This window comes from Lynx rufus, unplaced genomic scaffold (assembly GCF_022079265.1).
Source record: "Lynx rufus isolate CCGP_SWC_20201006 ecotype Redwood Valley unplaced genomic scaffold, mLynRuf1.p SCAF_4, whole genome shotgun sequence".
Classification (NCBI taxonomy): Eukaryota; Metazoa; Chordata; class Mammalia; order Carnivora; family Felidae; genus Lynx; species Lynx rufus.
This window is the reverse complement of record NW_025814856.1, coordinates 45,823,436-45,840,349: the sequence shown is the minus strand read 5'-3', so window position 1 is coordinate 45,840,349 and position 16,914 is coordinate 45,823,436.

Genomic DNA, 16,914 nt, shown 5'->3' with positions numbered 1-16,914 from the left:
TACAGTCATCGTGTTGAAGGCTTTTTCTACATGTTCAATAAATAATAATAAAAAATAACAAAACATTACTAACACTATTAACATTTAACATTGATGGAGTAAATGCTGCAGGCCAGGTATATGTTTATATATCAGACAGGGTCCCACCAGAAAAACAGAGCCAGTAAGATATTTACATATGCCTTATATAAATATGTATGTGTGTGTGTGCATATAAGGAATTTGCTTATGGGACTATAGATAGGCCAGTCCCAATTCTGTAGGTCAAGCCATTAGGAAGCTGGAAACTCAAGTAGGAGAGGACGCTGCAGTCTGCAGATGCAATTTCTTCTTCTTCAGGGAAACCTCAGTGGTTTTACTCCTTTCAAATGGCTAGATCAGGTCCACTCATAATATAATAATCTCCTTTACTAAGTATAATCTGAACTACATTTACAAAATACCTTTGTAGCAGTATCTAGATTAGTATTTGATTGATTAACTGGATATAATAGGCTGGCCAAGTAGATACAAAAAACCCTGACCATCACATATTATCCAATTTATTACTTATAACCATGTGACAGAGGCATTGTTATCTCCATTTTATAACTGAAGAAACTGAGAGTAAGTAATTTGCCCACAGTCACATTAAATAGAAAGTAGCAGAATTTGAGCCCATAAATTATGGCTTCATAACCCTTTCTCTTGACCACTATACTAGACTCTCTCTCTAAGAACTAAGTAATTGGTTATCAGCATCTTTGCAACATCTAAAAAGAACTCAGTTGTATAAAGTAAAAAAAAAAAAATTAAACTCAATAGATATTTAACTTTTTAAATTTATTTTTATTATTTTTTTTACATTTATTTATTTTTGAGAAACAGAGAGAGAGCACAAGTGGGGAAGGTGCAGCAAGAGAATGAGACACAGAACCCGAAGCAGGCTCCAGGCTCTAAGCTGTCAGCACAGAGCCCGATGCGGAGCTTGAACTCACAAACCATGAGCTGAAGTTGGAAGCTTAACCGAATGAGCCACCAAGGCTCATATATTTAAAAAAAATATTGAAAAAAAATATGTGTATAAAATCATTAAGTACAAATGTGTGTTTTATGACATGTGTATTTATTCCTATTATAAATATAATGTAGTTACATATGTGTTTGCTTAATGCTAAATCTATATGTCTCTCCTTTTCATGCAATTATTTAGGTGCTTAGTTAGAATTTAATGCCTATCAGAAAGTTAATAAAACTCTGGATTTTATCCAGTTTTAGATTCTACCTTGAGATTTTGAAGGAGGCCTTCCATTTGTGCTGAACTCAATTAAAAAAAAAAGGACTTGGTTAAAGTATTATCATAGGTCCGTTTATTTGTCAATTATACCTCAATAAAATTTGTTTTTTTGTAAAGTATAATCATGGGTCCAGAAAGTCTGAATTTTGGGAAGAAGTTGGAGAGGTAAGTTGGGAAGTGCACTTCAAAACTACCTTGACCAGGACTCAAGAGGAAGTGAAAAGCTGATGTGACCACTGTGGGTCATAGCCTAATAGACCTTCTGAGGTCTGCTCAAAAAATAATTGTGTGATCTTTTGGTGTCCAACTGTGGCCTTCATTACTAAAAACCCGAATTTTGAGAATAAAGCAAATGGAACATGTGTTCTGTGAAAGCAGCACCCGAGTGGTTAGTTCACACCGAAGCTGTCAAAACTGGAAGGAAAGAATTACTGTTTGTAACATCCACTGAAGTGAAGGTACAAGTGGTTGGTCCCCACTCTCTGGAAATGCCGGAGTCTAGCCCCAGCAAGTCCAGGGGTTCCCGAAGGATGAACGGCATCAGCGAAAATAACAAATGGACCCAGACAACAGCAGTATGTTAGACTGGCCGCTTTATTGTGGCAAGCGTGGCATTACATTTGTTAGCAAATTCCTTATAGCATGCGTCATCTATGTTTTCTGGCATTACCTAATTCTAAAAATGTTCCCTTGTGTAATCACCCATTAAGGAACAACATAGTTATTTTCTTGTAATGTTCCCTCCTGCCCTTTCAAGGTCATCTAGCTCTCAACACCTCAAGTGGAACATTTACAGGGACATGACTTCTTAATTGTTCCTTTGAATCATTTGCGGTACAAGGAACAAAAGTATTCACTTTGGTCTGGGGTGCTGGGAGGGAGCCAAGAGGGCCCTAGGAACCCATGCCTTATGCGCTCCCAGAGAGACAGTGTATACCTAGGAACTAATGAACCATTCTGTACCTTAACCCACCAGATCCATTTATCATCTGGAATGCCTCCTGGGGGCCAAGTAGGCCTAGGGGTTGGAGTAACTTGTATCCATAGATACATTCCTTTGTTGCTGGATTGGGGATTTCGAACCCATTTATCCCTCTCCTTGGCTGGGAAATATATGGGGCTATCCTTCCTTTAGGTAGAGGAGTCTTTATAGGGGGTGGCAAGGGCTGGATGTAGGGCCGCATAATTTCCCTGTGGAATCTTATTTCTTTCCCCAGTGGTTCTTTTCCCAAGGGGCCTGTTGTGGGCAATTCCCCAAGCAACAGATCCCCAGGTACTTTCATTGGTAGGGGGGCTGCCCTGACCTACGCTAAGTCCAAATTACATAAAAGCAGGAATACAAGAAGCTTCACTTTTGGTGGGCTGCCATGCAGTCCGGATCCATCCACCGCCCAGGCCCTGCCATCAGGCTGGTTGGGTAGCTTGACTTCCAGCATGGAAACACAGAACTCTCTGGGAGTGACTTCTCTGTGGAGATCAATTGGATCCTAATTCCTTTAGTTTATGTATGAGGAAGGTGAAATCTAGAGAGCAGTGACATGCCTGGGTTTGTACACAGTTCATGAGCAGAGTCAGGGCCACAACAGGGTGTTTCTTGAGGGCCTTCCTTCAATTTTCAGAGAGATAACAAATGTGATTTAGGGAATGTCCCCAAATTTCCACAGCTTCAGTTTCTCTACCTGTATATTTAAAGAGATGGAACAAGGTCAGAAATGCTGTATGCATAAACTATTGGGACTTCATTGAGATAAAAAGCTTCTGCACCATGAAGGAAACAATCACCAAAACTAATAGACAACCTTTGGAATGGGAAAAGATATTTACAAATGACATATCTGATAAAGGGTTAGTATCCAAAATGTATAAAGATTTTATTAAACTCAACACCCAAAAAACCCAAATAATCCAGTTAAAAAATGGGCAGAAGACATTAAAGACATTTTTGCAAAGAAGACATACAGATGGCTATCACACACATGAAAAGATGCTCAACATCACTCATCATCAGGGAAATACAAATCAAAACTACAATGAGCTAGCACCTCACACCAGTCAGAATGGCTAAAATTAATGACACAGGAAGCAACAGCTGTTGGCGAGGATACAAAGAAATGGGAACCCTCTAACACTGTTGGTGGGAAAGCAAACTGGTGCAGTCATTCTGGAAAACAGTATGGAGGTTCCTCACAAAGTTAAAAATAGAACTACCCTAGGATTTAGCAATTGCACTACTAGGTATTTACCCAAAGGATACAAAAGTACTGATTTATAGCGATACATGCACCCTGATGTTTATAGCAGCATTATCAACAATAGCTAAATTATGGAAAGAGACAAAATGTCCATCAACTGATGAATAGATAAAGAAGATAGGGTGTTTGTGTGTGTGTGTGTGTGTGTGTGTGTGTGTGTAATGGAAATATTACTCAACCATAAGAAAGAATGAAATCTTGCCATTTACAACAATGTGAATGGCACTAGAGTATATTATGCTAACTGATACAAGGCAGCCAGTGAAAGACAAATACCACATGATTTCATTCATATGTGGAATTTAGGAAACAACAGGTGAATATAGGTAAAAATAAAGAGAGGCTAGCAAACCAGAAAACAGACTCTCAACTATAGAGAACAAACTGATGGTTACTGGAGGGGAGGTGGGCAGTGAGGTGGGTTAAATGGGTGATGAATTTTGTTGTGATGAACATTGGCTGTTGTATGTAAGTGATAAATCACTAAATTCTACATCTGAACTAATATTACACTGTATGTTAGCTAACTGGAATTTAAATAAGAGCTTGAAAAAGAAAAATAAGAAACAAAGAAAAAAATGCTATATGCATGGCAGTGTTGCTGTCCCTGTCTCCTTCAGGACCCATACCAGACACCATGAATCACTTTTGGCCAGTACATAATAATAATATGTCAAGTACTTAGGGTATGCTAGATGTTTCAGTAAACATGTTACATATATTATTCCATTAAACTTCCACACGTAACCTATGTGATAGTTTTATCATCCACATTTTATAAATAAGAGAACTGATGGTTAGAGGGATTTAATAACTAGGTCAAGGTTGTACCATCAGGGAACAGTCAAACAAGACTTTGATCCCTAGAAATCTAACTCCAGAGCCCCTATTCTTAAGTATGATACCATATTGCCAGAATAGCACAGGAATTTCTGCTTCTACCTCCCTTTACCTATTACTAATCAGGCACATACTCTGTCCTACAAAGCTACAAAATGGCCTCAAAATCTGTCATCTGATTGCTCGTGTATCGGCCACCATTCGATCAGGTCAGAGTGGGCATGTAAGATAAACTTTTTTTTTTTAAGTTTATTTGTTTTTGTGGGGGAGGGACAGAGAGAGAGAATCCCAAGCAGGCTCCACACTGTCAGCACAGAGCCTGATGTGAGGCTTGAACCCATGAACTGTGAGATTATGATCTAAGCCGTAGTGAGACGCTTAACTGACTGAGTCACCCAGGTGCCCCAGGATAAATTTTTTATTATCCCTGAATTAAATAATCTCTAAGAACTCTTTCCCTTCTAAGGTTCCAGTAAGTAATTTTACAGATTGAAGGAATAGAGGGAATTTTGTCTGGCTGAGCTGCTATCCTGGATGTTTATGTTTCTTGGGCTGAGACTGAACTGCTATTATTAGAGTGGGAAGGGCTGAAAAGGGTGAAATTGCTCCTCAGACACTTTTTGAGGTAGTGGGAGTAGATCTGCTCTAGGGTCCAGATGACAAAGATTGCCACCCGGAAGGAGGCCATTCCCTCAGAGACCGTAAGAAATCCATGCCACCAGGGGCATTCAGATGCGGTGTCTTTTTTTTTTTTTTTTTTCCTTAAAGTTAATTTATTTATTTTGAGAGAGAGAGAGAGTTCATGTGAGAGTTCATGAGTGGGGATGGGGCAGAGGTAGAGAGAGAATCCCAAGCAAGCTCCATGCTGTTAGCACAGAACCCCATGCAGGCTCAGACTTATTAACCGTGAGATCATGACCTGAGCAAAAATCAAGAGTTGGACCCTTAACCAACCACACCACACAGACTCCCTCAGATGTTTCATCTTTGATAACACATTGCCATGTTTGTGATAGACACCTTCTGCAGAGACTCCTTCTAGAGATTGTAGTAGGACAAACTCTAGATCCACACTGCTTTGGCTCAACTGCTGACTGTGCTATTGATTAGCTAATGGATGGAGGCTAGTTATTTAACCCCTCTGTGGACTTGTTTCCCTACATACAGAAATGGGATAATCACAGTTCCTAACTCATGGTGTTGTTGCATGGATTGAGTTGATATACACAAATCAATTAAAACAGTGTCTGGTGTATAATAATCACCATACAAGTATTGATCAGTTTATTATGTCACACATTTTTTAAGGGTTTCTACTCTACCATACTTTTACAAAGCTCGAAATTGTGGACCATTTCTGTAACAAAAGAAGAATCTAATTACCTCATCTGTCAAGCTGACTTTGGTTATGTTGTTTAATATTTGGAGATGGAGTGGTAAATTAACAGGAGTTGATAGTTTACGGATAGGTTAGCAGGCTTGACTTATTCATTGTCCTGGTGCACACTACCCAGAGTTTTCTTTGTCTGGAATACTATCACCATCTATGTAGTTTGATTTTTGGGGGTTGCCATTGATTTAACTTATGCAACTGCTTAGATTGCTTCTTGGAGTGCTGCTTTGAGAAGGATTCTGGTGTCATATTTGGGCTCAGTGGGAAACAGTGCCATATGCAATCATTAATGTCTGCTATAAGTGTAGGAAAGGGAATGCCATGCTTGCCATCAGGATTGGCTACATAATTTGTAAGGCCCACTGCACAATAAAAATGTGGTCACCCTTGTTCAAAAGCAAGAAGAAAGGATCATTATATGTACAAATATATAAACCTTTTTCCTTTCCTCCATGGTCTCTATCTCTTGATTTGTCAGGTTATTTTTATTTGTTATTTAATATTGTTCTAAATTACTCATTTTTTTTATTTGAGAGAGAGAGAGCAAAAGTGAGCAAGTGTGCAAGTGTGCCAGTGGGGGAGAGGGGCAGAGAGAGAGAGAGAGAGAGAGAGAGAGAATCTTAAGCAGGCTTCACATGCTCAGCATGTAGCCCAATGTAGGGTTCGATCCCACAACCCTGGGATGATGAGCAGAAATTAAGTTTGATGCTCAACCAGTTGATCCACACAGGTGCCCCTCAATTAGTTTTTCATAGCTTTTGCACATATATTCTTATTAGAACACTGGAAATGTTTCACAGAACTCAACTATTATTGTTTCACTTCTTAATATACAAACATTCTACCAATTCTCTTAGTGGTAGTCATACTGATAGTAAGATAGGACTGAAAGGAAAACAAACTATGGTTAGCCCTATCTTTCCCTTTTCTATGTCCTCATTTTCAGCATGAGTGATTGGCTAAAACAGGGAAGTAACCAAATAAGAAAGGATGTGATAGGGTTCATTGGTCATTCATGTTCCATAGAATGATCCTTTTTCTCTGTGTTCAAAGCAAGTTCTGGATCAAATGAAAATTGTGGCCTCTTACTCAATGAAAATTGTTTGCTTACTCAGTTGTAGTCAGGTCATACTTAGCTTGTACTCACTTTGAGTCTTGCTGAACTCTAATACATTGTGGTCTACTGTAATTCTGTACTTATAGGGCATATTGAATGCAATATGCAAATGAAGTGGTAAGAAATGGAGGTGGACACTTATATTGCACTTTTTCTTCTGCTCATGAGCATTCTCCATTGTCCCAACACACTTCATTTAAAGAACACAAGTTCAAAGATAAAATCACTAAGGCTTTCAAGTCAACATTAAAGCAGATGTGAGGCCCTTCTGATCACAAGACTCTGTGTGATTGTGCAGGTCACACGTCCAGAAGCTGACCCTGCTTGCATTTTCTGGTTATATGCTATCTTTTCCTTATAGGACTTAAAGACCCAGCTCCTTCTTGTAAGACTTTCTTGTTTATGAGAGCCCATATTGATCACTACTGCTGGATCACTACCCTGTGCTTGTGTAGAGTTCACCTTTATTTGCATATTACATGGTATAAACTGCCTTTTGTGATTATTTCTTGCTATGTTCTTTCTCCCCATAACATTATAAACTTCTTGGGACAGAGTCATAATAATGGCTCCTGCATAATAATGCAGGATTGGCCTTGCTGGGGTTTGAATCACAATTCTGTTAACTTACTGGGTATTAAAATACAATATTTCGTAGCTACTATTGTTATTTTTATTGTTCTCAAAGAGCTCAGGCACTGAAATCACATTGCCAGTGTTCAAATTGTTACTTACTAGCTATAACCTAGGGCAAGATACTTAATTATTTTTTGTCTTGATTTTTTAAATATTTTGTTATAAGAATTAAATGCTATAAGTTTTCTAAGAGTCAGGGGTGCCTGTCACATGACAAATCTTAGTTATTCTTAGTACTATTATTATTATTCATTTTATTCCCAAGAGTGCCCAAGAGTATCCATTTTCAAGATGAGGAATATGAGAGACATTGAGAAGACACGGCCAGCCAACCTTCTTACCTTTAGAGCAGTATAATCCAATATGGATTAGCCACATGCAGCTATTGAATACTTAGGAAAATGTGGCTGGTCTAAACTGAGATGTGCTATAAGTATGAAATACACACTTGATTTTGAAGACGTGGGATTAAATAAAGAATATAAAGGGGCGCCTGGGTGGCTCAGTTAGTTAAGCATCCTACTTTGGCTCAGGTCATCATCTCACGGTTTGTGAGTTTGAGCCCCTCATTGGGCTCTGTGCTGACAGCTCAGCTTCAGCTTCTGATTCTGCTTCAGATTCTGTGTCTTCCCCTTTCTTTGCCCCTCCCATGCTCATGCTCTGTTTCTGTCTCTCAATAATAAATAAATATTAAAAAAAAAGAATACCAAACCCCAAAAATATTTTTATATTGATTATATGTTGAAATAGATTATTTTGGACATAATTGGTTAAATAAAGTATATTATTAAAATTAATGGCATCTGTGTTCTTTTGTTTTTGATTATGTGTCTATTAGAAAGTTTAAAATTACTAATGTTGCTCACATTTTACTTCTATAATATAGGAACTGTGGGGATCGACAATTGGAGGTGAAGCCATCTTTAAGAACACATTCCACTGAGTAAGCTAATAAAGCTCTTTGAATTCCTTGCTCATCATAATCCTTAAGATTTAATTTTAATGACCACAGGAGGGAATTTTGGATTTTACTTATTAATGTAAAAAAAATTTTAAGCTGGTAATTAGTTTGTTTCTCAGATGAACCTAATTCTCCTTGACAGGAATCTGAGAGGCTTTCTACTCCTCCATGTGGTGTTAATGGCCTAGAGAAGAGCACAGGAAGATTTGAATCTCAGCTTCCTTGTTTAGCTGGGTAACTTCAGGCAAACTAGCTTTTTGTGTCTCAGTTTCCTTATATGGGAAAAGGGGCAGTGACATCTACTGAGTAGGATATCTTTGCCTTCTGGATATAGTCTTTATCTTCCTCTAGCTTGTTCTGTACTCTGGAAGGATGACTTATGAACTATGTCAATTGTCATCCTTGCTCATTGGTTTCAGGTTAAGTTTGAAGAGTGGACATGGGTACTCTGCAGGCATCAGAATTCTGGGAGAGAAGTATGTGGATGAACTTTTCTGGAGTGAATATAGATGTTTGTATTCTGTGTTAATGCATGGATCATCCTCTGTGGATGAGGCTCTAGGTAACGAGGTGGTCAAGATACCCATTCTGTGGATGTGCCAGTACTTGCTCAATGGGATCCTGTCCAAATGGCTAAAGGGCAAGGAGGGATTATTATTCATGAGCTCAACAACTTAGATTTCTTCTCAAAAAGACTTGGTGTCCCACCTGCCCACAACAGAAGCTAATGCTAAACTTCCCGCTACATGTGACCATTTTTTAAAGGGAACAGATGGCTATTTTGTCACAGATTCATTATGTTGGAACTCTTACTTCATGGAGGGGACTTTGGTTTATACTCAAAGGATAAAGACACATTTTATGTGTATATATACTTTCCCTGCTCTCTGCTCTTCTGCCATCACAGTGGTATCCCAACATCACCTCTGACCCAGGATTACATTTTCCAACAAAAAGTGTGCCTTAGTCAGCTCATGTCTACGGAATTCATTAGTTTTATCCTGTGCCACATCATCTAGATGCAGCTACTTAACAGAATAGTGGACTGACTTGGTGAAAGCTCAATTCTGAAACTAGTAGGATGATAATACACTACAAATTTTGGAGTGTTATCCTTCTTGATATGGTATTTTGTATGCTGTAAAACCACGGATACAGTGTCATCTTTTTTAGCCACAATGCCAAGTTCTGAAAACTGTCCAAGAACAAAATTATTTATGATACTTGTTAAAGGTGGTGAGGAATATTTTATTTAAGAGATAATGCTACAATGGGGTTTTGTAGTAGGGGAGAGAAATTAGAACACAATAAGGAAAAGTAGAAATTAATAGCCAAGGAGCAAGTTGAGGGACAGTTGATGGAACATAACTAAGAGGAAATATCAGGGGGAAGGGGGATTATGGCTAAACTGACTTAGCAGTGTTCTTGCTAAAATTAGTGCAGAGAGAAAAATGAAAGCTCAGGTGTCAGGGCCTAGTTGAGAAGGACATCCAAAGGAGCCAGACTAAAGTTTGGTAAGGGAGGTGAAAGTGGCATGACTTACAAATACACCCAATACAAATTCACCCAATAATCCATGGGAAGAACTTCTTTGTGTCCCAGAGATTCTAATGCTCAAAGAAAGAATGCATCCAAATGGGATGTAGTCATGCTTCTAGTGAATTGGAAGCCAAAACTGCCTCTGGCCATTATGTGCTCCTGTTGCTGAACAATAAAATAGAAGAGTTCACTGTACTCAGCATGGTGAGTGATCCTGATTACTGGGGGAAATGGGTTGCTTCTACACAATGGAGGGAAGAGGACTGTGTGTGGGACTAACGAGATCCACTGTGGTGCCTCCTGCCCAACAGTCCTGTTCAGTGTGATGCTGGCAGTTGGAGTTCATCTATACCTGTGCTGGATCCGGGGAACAGGAGTGTTCTTGGCTTTGCGAAAGGTAGTAATAAAAAATGAGCAGCAGGAAGTAAGAGCAGAGTTTATTGAAGAAATAGAGCAGATATAGACAGAGTGTCTGGGAGACTTAGAAAGGAAAGCAGCATGAGTCTTGTCTTTTTTGGGGTCTGGGGATTTTTATTGAGGATGGGGGTCTCGTTTACATGTCCCCTCAGGCATCCAGGAACCAGCTAAAACAAAGATGAGAGCCCAGGTGTTATTTCTTGGAGCTAGAGAGCCTTGGCATTGAGATGTCTAGCACCAGTGGTCTGGAATCTGCATATAATAGCTTTCTCCCGTCTTTCTCACCTGGTTCTTCCTTAGATGTTATCTATCCTAAAAAACCATTAATTCTTTGTCCCTTACCAGGAGGACACTATGAGGCATATGTAAAGTGGGGAGTAGATGCAGCCCCTAGAAGAATAGAAGCAAGAAAAGAACAAAAGCAGATTTTTATGGAGTCCTTCAGATTCCCCGTCTCAAGTGGACAACTGCAGCAACCCAAAAGACAAGCCTCCAAGAATTCAGACCCTTCAGGGATAAAGGTTTGGGTTACCATATCAGTGAAGGAGACCATCCAGTTGAGTTGCAGGCAGTGAATGGGTCAGGGGAGTGTTCAGTGGTGGTGGAGGAAGGCTGGCTGCTGTGCTCACCAACTTAGGCTTTATGCTCAAATATAGACACTACAGGAACTGTAAGAGTTACATAGTTATCTCCCCCTTTCCTTTACTCTAATATCTTTATGACAAGCACCAATGGTTCCTCATGTTTTAGATGACTGAAATGACATCATCTCATTTTGATTTGCCATGTCTTCAGTTGGATTGCAGAGGAGGGGATGATCGGGACAAAAAGGAATGGATTGTGCTGAATAACTTGTGTTTCCACATCTAGATGTACCTCTTTCACCCTTTTCCAGACTGCTCTGTGCCAGGCAGTCAAATGGGTTGCACCAGTGGGATCCTTTGTCCTCTGGTTCCAGTTGTGTTCTTTCAGTGGCCAGTGGAAGGTACAAGTACGTGTGGAAAGTGAGTTCAGAGTTTCTGTTCCCTTGGCTATTTCCTTACTGCATCACACAGTTTGACTGCTTAACTTCACAGACTGCCATGGCTCCTGTTGCCATTTGCAATCTCTCTGAGTTCCTGACTGCTGTTGCTAGCCTCAGGCTATGACCGAATTCCTTGTAGGATGACTTCAAACTCTGCTGGGACTCTGACTGATGTGCCTACTTTGCCAGGTTGTTTTAAGGATTAGAGACAATGAATGCAAATCATTCGGTACAATGAGGAGAACTTGGTAGGCACTCAAAAACCTTTTAAGTTCTAAATCCAAATGATTGGTTAAAGAATTAGCACTGTTTTAGGAAATAAATGAGATAATGTATGTGAAAGTTCGTTGCAAAGTATAAATCACTATATAAGCAAGGTATACTTAATATTAGACTTCTAGAATCTTAAAATTATTACTGAAAAAAAAAAATCCATAGCTGTCTTGCCTTAATCAGATGCAATTAGGTTTTTCTCCGAAATGGACTAGATAGAAACTTTAACTGCAGATTTCCATGTAAATCTCATTCAGTTAAAAACTTTGTTCATTTTCTCCTGGCTCTAGGTCTTTGGTTTTAGATTTCCCATTCCCATTTCCTCTTCTTTCTAGCTCAGTGAAGCATGAGTATCAAGATGAGCAGACGGAGTGGTAATTGCTTTTCTGTTTCATTGTAGAGAAAAAGAAAAAGCAATGGAAAAAAGCATTTAGAAATATGGAAGAACCTATTTAGTCTGCATTGTGGCTTTCCATAGTACCTTCTGACACAGGGAGGGAAATGGTTTCGATGAGGAAAAACTGAGGTTGATTTTCCTTCTGCTTTAGAACTTTACATACCATACATAGGTCAGAGTTATTTGGAGGACCTTGAAGGAGAGGGCAGAGAACTGCATCATGGTCAAAGCCTCTCTTTTTCATTTTCATGTGGCAAGTGACCGTTAGGGTATTTCTTTCTTTCTTTCTCTGTGCTTGCATTTGCTGTACTAGTTTAATGAAACTACTTTTGTTGTGTCTCATGCTGTTTTATTGTCCTTCCAAATGAAATAGTTTGTAGAAATGATCTGAACAAAGAAATTTAGCATTTGTTCATTAAAAATCTTGCTGCAGCAGTCCTTCTCAGGCAGGACTTCAGAGATTGTGTAGAGATCAGCAGTTGAGAGCATGCATCCCAGAGACACTTAGTCCTGGGTTTGATTTCTGGGTTCCTCAGTTGTCATGCTGTTAGCTCAACCTCAGTTTCTTTCTCTGTCACATGGGGCTAATAATTGTGTCTTGTTGGGGCAATCAAGTGCAACAGTGACTGAATAAGCCCTTTATAAAATGTCAAGCGCTGTACTGATTTAAGAGGTTGTTATTTCTAAACTGACAATCTCTCATAAATGAATTTGACTTTCATCAAACTGTATTCTCCTTGAAATAAAGACCAAGAAACAGTAACTGAATAAGGCATGTGATGATACTGTCCTTGAAAGTAAGTCTTCTGATTAAATAACACATGTAAAGTATCTAGAATAGGGTCTGACATATGGTAAGTCCTCAACAAATGTTTGATTGTTTTCTTTAATAAAACAGTGAAAATGCAGATTTTAATTTTTCTGAGGGAACTATCAATTACCAGGACATCTCTCTCATGCAGAAAATATTTCAATTTTAAGGCAATGGATAGTATTACCAATAAGCTCTACCCTGTAAGGTAGTTTTTACTTGAATCACCTAGTTTGACCCTCATAGCACCTATATGAATAAAGTAGAATAGGTTCTATTCTAATTTTCCTAGTATTGCATGTAAGAGGACGAAGTTTGAGCAGTTAAGTTTCTGACTCTTCCAAAGTCATATGGCTGGACTCCTTGATGCTAATTTTCCCAAATACATTTGAAGAGAAGCAGGGTGAGAATAGTTGTTGGCTTCCATTTTGTAGGCAAAGGTCGTGCTTGGCTGAGGAGTTATTTATTTCTGGAAGCTTGATGATTCATATTGGTGATTATGGAGCTTAGGTTCACAACTGAACCTGTGGTAATAGTACCATGTGATGTTGGTGTGGGGTAAGGAGCTGTACAGGCTGAGATCTTGGAGCATGGAGGTGAGATAGTATTGGAGAAGAGGTAAATACAAAATGAAGTCTGAGTGTAACTGAGCTGCCCATGGAGATAGAAGAGGTGGGAGGGCAGGGTGTAACATTGTTATAGCATTATCTGTACCTGGTCAGCAGTGGATTTGGGGTCCACCCCTGCCTTTCCCACAAAGCATTTGGAACAGACATTCCCCAAGACATTTTGGGGTCTTATGGAACTTGAAAACTAGAAGGACCTCAGAGGTCATCCTTGACAGTCCTTGCTTTTTATGGATTAGGAATTCCTAAATTCATGCAGCTAGCTAGTTTTGTACACTGGAGCTTTATTTATTTCATAAATAAATGCTTTTTTAGCATTTACTTTGTGCCAGGCACTGTGCCAGGTGCTAACAAATAATAATTCATTTATTCCTCATAACAGCCCTAGCAGAAAGTTACTACAGGTTCACAGTCCCTTATGTACAATTCTGAATTTCAAAAGAATCTGAAAAAACATACAATTTTTTGCAACATTGGTGCAAACTCATTGGTGGCAAAACCTGATCTGGGGGTGCCTGGGTGGCGCAGTCGGTTAAGCGTCCGACTTCAGCCAGGTCACGATCTCGCGGTCCGTGAGTTCGAGCCCCGCGTCAGGCTCTGGGCTGATGGCTCAGAGCCTGGAGCCTGTTTCCGATTCTGTGTCTCCCTCTCTCTCTGCCCCTCCCCCGTTCATGCTCTGTCTCTCTCTGTCCCAAAAATAAATAAGCGTTGAAAAAAAAAAATTTAAAAAAAAAAAAAAAACCTGATCTGAACTGACGTAAGTCTACTTATTGTCTTTATACCATGTAGTATAAATAATCACACATTTTGCTTTCAAAACATATCAATGGTCTGGTTTTGGTTTATGGCCCAAGACTTTGTTGCAAGTGTTACACAATACTTAGTAAAACCTCATACCTTTCCAAAATCCAAAAAGTTGTGATATTTCCAAAAACATCTGACTGTGAGGATTTTGAAGGGATTGTGGAATCTGAATTATTATCCCCATTTTACAGAAGAGAAAACTGAGGTACATAGATTGCATAACTTGTAAGGGTACACAGTGGCTTTCTTGGGACTCTACGCCAGGAAGCCTGGCTTGAAAGTCTGTTCTTTTAACCAACATAGATGCTCTGATCCTTACCATGCATTCTTCTTCTGACAAAGCCAACCATATAGATTAAGAGATTGCCATTTATTGCTTTGTGCAAGTACTGTGTATGCATATCATGTAAGTTCAGAAAACCCTTAATTTCCATCTCTACTGCCACCACTTTATTTCTGACCTTATCTCTTGTCTCCACCCATTTGTTTACCATAGGTCAGCCAGGGTGATTTTTCAAAATGCAAATCTGATTTCTATTATACTTTCTCTATCAACATCTGCTTCAATGCCTTCCCACTGCATTTGTAAGAGCCCAAATCTTCCACCTAGCATAGTTTAACTCTGCCTGTCTCTCCAGGCTTGACTCCTGCCACAGCCCCCAGGCATTTTGTGCACTCCCACCTTCTTTCAGTTCCTTGACTACATTGTGGTTCCTCTTGCTATAGGGCCTTCCAAAGTGCTGTCTCCTCTTCCAGGAAGACTCCCCTTATCCAGCACTCCCACCTCCACCATGCCCTAGTCACCTCCACCTAATTTTTCAGGCCCCAGCTCAAAGTTACTTTGACAGGGATGTTTTTTTAAGTCACAACAGTTTCCATTTTACATTTACTTGTGTACTTATTACATGAATGTCTATCTTCACTCTCTGCCATGAAGGCAAAAATTATTTTCTTTTTTGTTCATCATTGTGGCTTTATCCTCAGGGCCGGTCATCTAGTAAAAGATGAATACAAACTTATTGAATAAAACCAAAGAATGACTTTTGGGCAGCATGTGAGATTTATTTTTTTATTTTGTGGAGACAACTGTAGAGGTTTCAGAGGTTGTGTATTTGTTCATAGAACTATCCTCACTATTTTCTTGGGTGTCACAGAGTTGGAATTTCAGATTTTCTTAAAAAATTAATGTCTGCCTGGAGTATTTAAGCTTTCACTTCCAGAACTGCAATTTCTAAGGGCCTTCCTTTCCTGCTTCTACTGACACAGAAGGGACATTTGAAATGGAAGCAGAAGAGAGAAAATACACTGCTTTCATGAAAAGTCAAATAACCAAGTTGTGTTAGGTTCTCAGCTGGCTGCAGGCCTCATGTTGAGTAAGTATTATTAGAGCAGCAAGGACATTTATCTGTCCATCTACAAGTCTTAATGCTGAAGCTGAGGTTGTCTGGAGAGAGTAGTGCTGCCTTTTTATTATTTTTTTTTTTAATTTTTTTTTTTAACGTTTATTTTTGAGACAGAGAGAGACAGAGCATGAGCAGGGGAGGGTCAGAGAGAGAGGGAGACACAGAATCTGAAACGGGCTCCAGGCTCTGAGCTGTCAGCACAGAGCCCGACGCGGGGCTGGAACTCACGGACCACGAGATCATGACCTGAGGCGAAGTCGGCCGCCTAACCGACTGAGCCACCCAGGCGCCCCTTATTTTAATGTAAGTGTATTTGTGGGATTATTATAAAGGTCTCTAGAAACCTATGACATAAAATCTTAGAATATATTTAAAATGATCAGCTTTTCCAATGTGTTGTTCCAAATTCCCTCTTTTCTCTATAGTTCATTCCCTCTAATGAAAAGGAAGGCATTTTTTTTTTTTTTTAAGTTACAGGTTTGTTGAATGCAGTAATCCATTATTTGAGGGTAATTGCTAGAGTAATCTCACCTCATTGGTTTCTAACAAAGCCTCCCAGATTGACATATTACAAATTGAAAATTAAATGCAGTATATACTAAACCTGACTGTCTTGGTAAAGGTGTATTGTATTAACAGTTAGAATTATTGAGTGTTGTTTTGCTTGTATTTTCCTGAATATGTCTTGAAAACTTTTCTTTCCCAGAATATCATCAAGGAACTATATTTGTCTTAGTTTCTTTTATTTTTAAAGCTTATTTATTTATTTTTGAGAGAGAGGAAGAGGCAGTGGCAGAGAGGGAGAGAGAATCCCAAGGAGCCTCTGTGCCGTGACCATGGAGTTCGATTGGGGGTTTCAATCTCACGAACCTTGAGATCATTACCTTAGTGGAAATCAAGAGTTCAATGCTTAACCAACTGAGCCACCCAGGTACCCCTATTTTAGTTTGTTTCTAATAATGCTGTTTTCTTCAGCTTTGATTTGGGGGGGGGGCATAATTAGAGATACTGGTCAACATATTATCATGAGGAACTTATAACCTATGTGGTCACCAAATGGCTTCCTTAGCCCCACGTTTCTCTTGCCTGATTTTCCTTTACCTTCCCAGACTTCTTTCAACGTAGGAGGATCCAGCCAGTCCCTT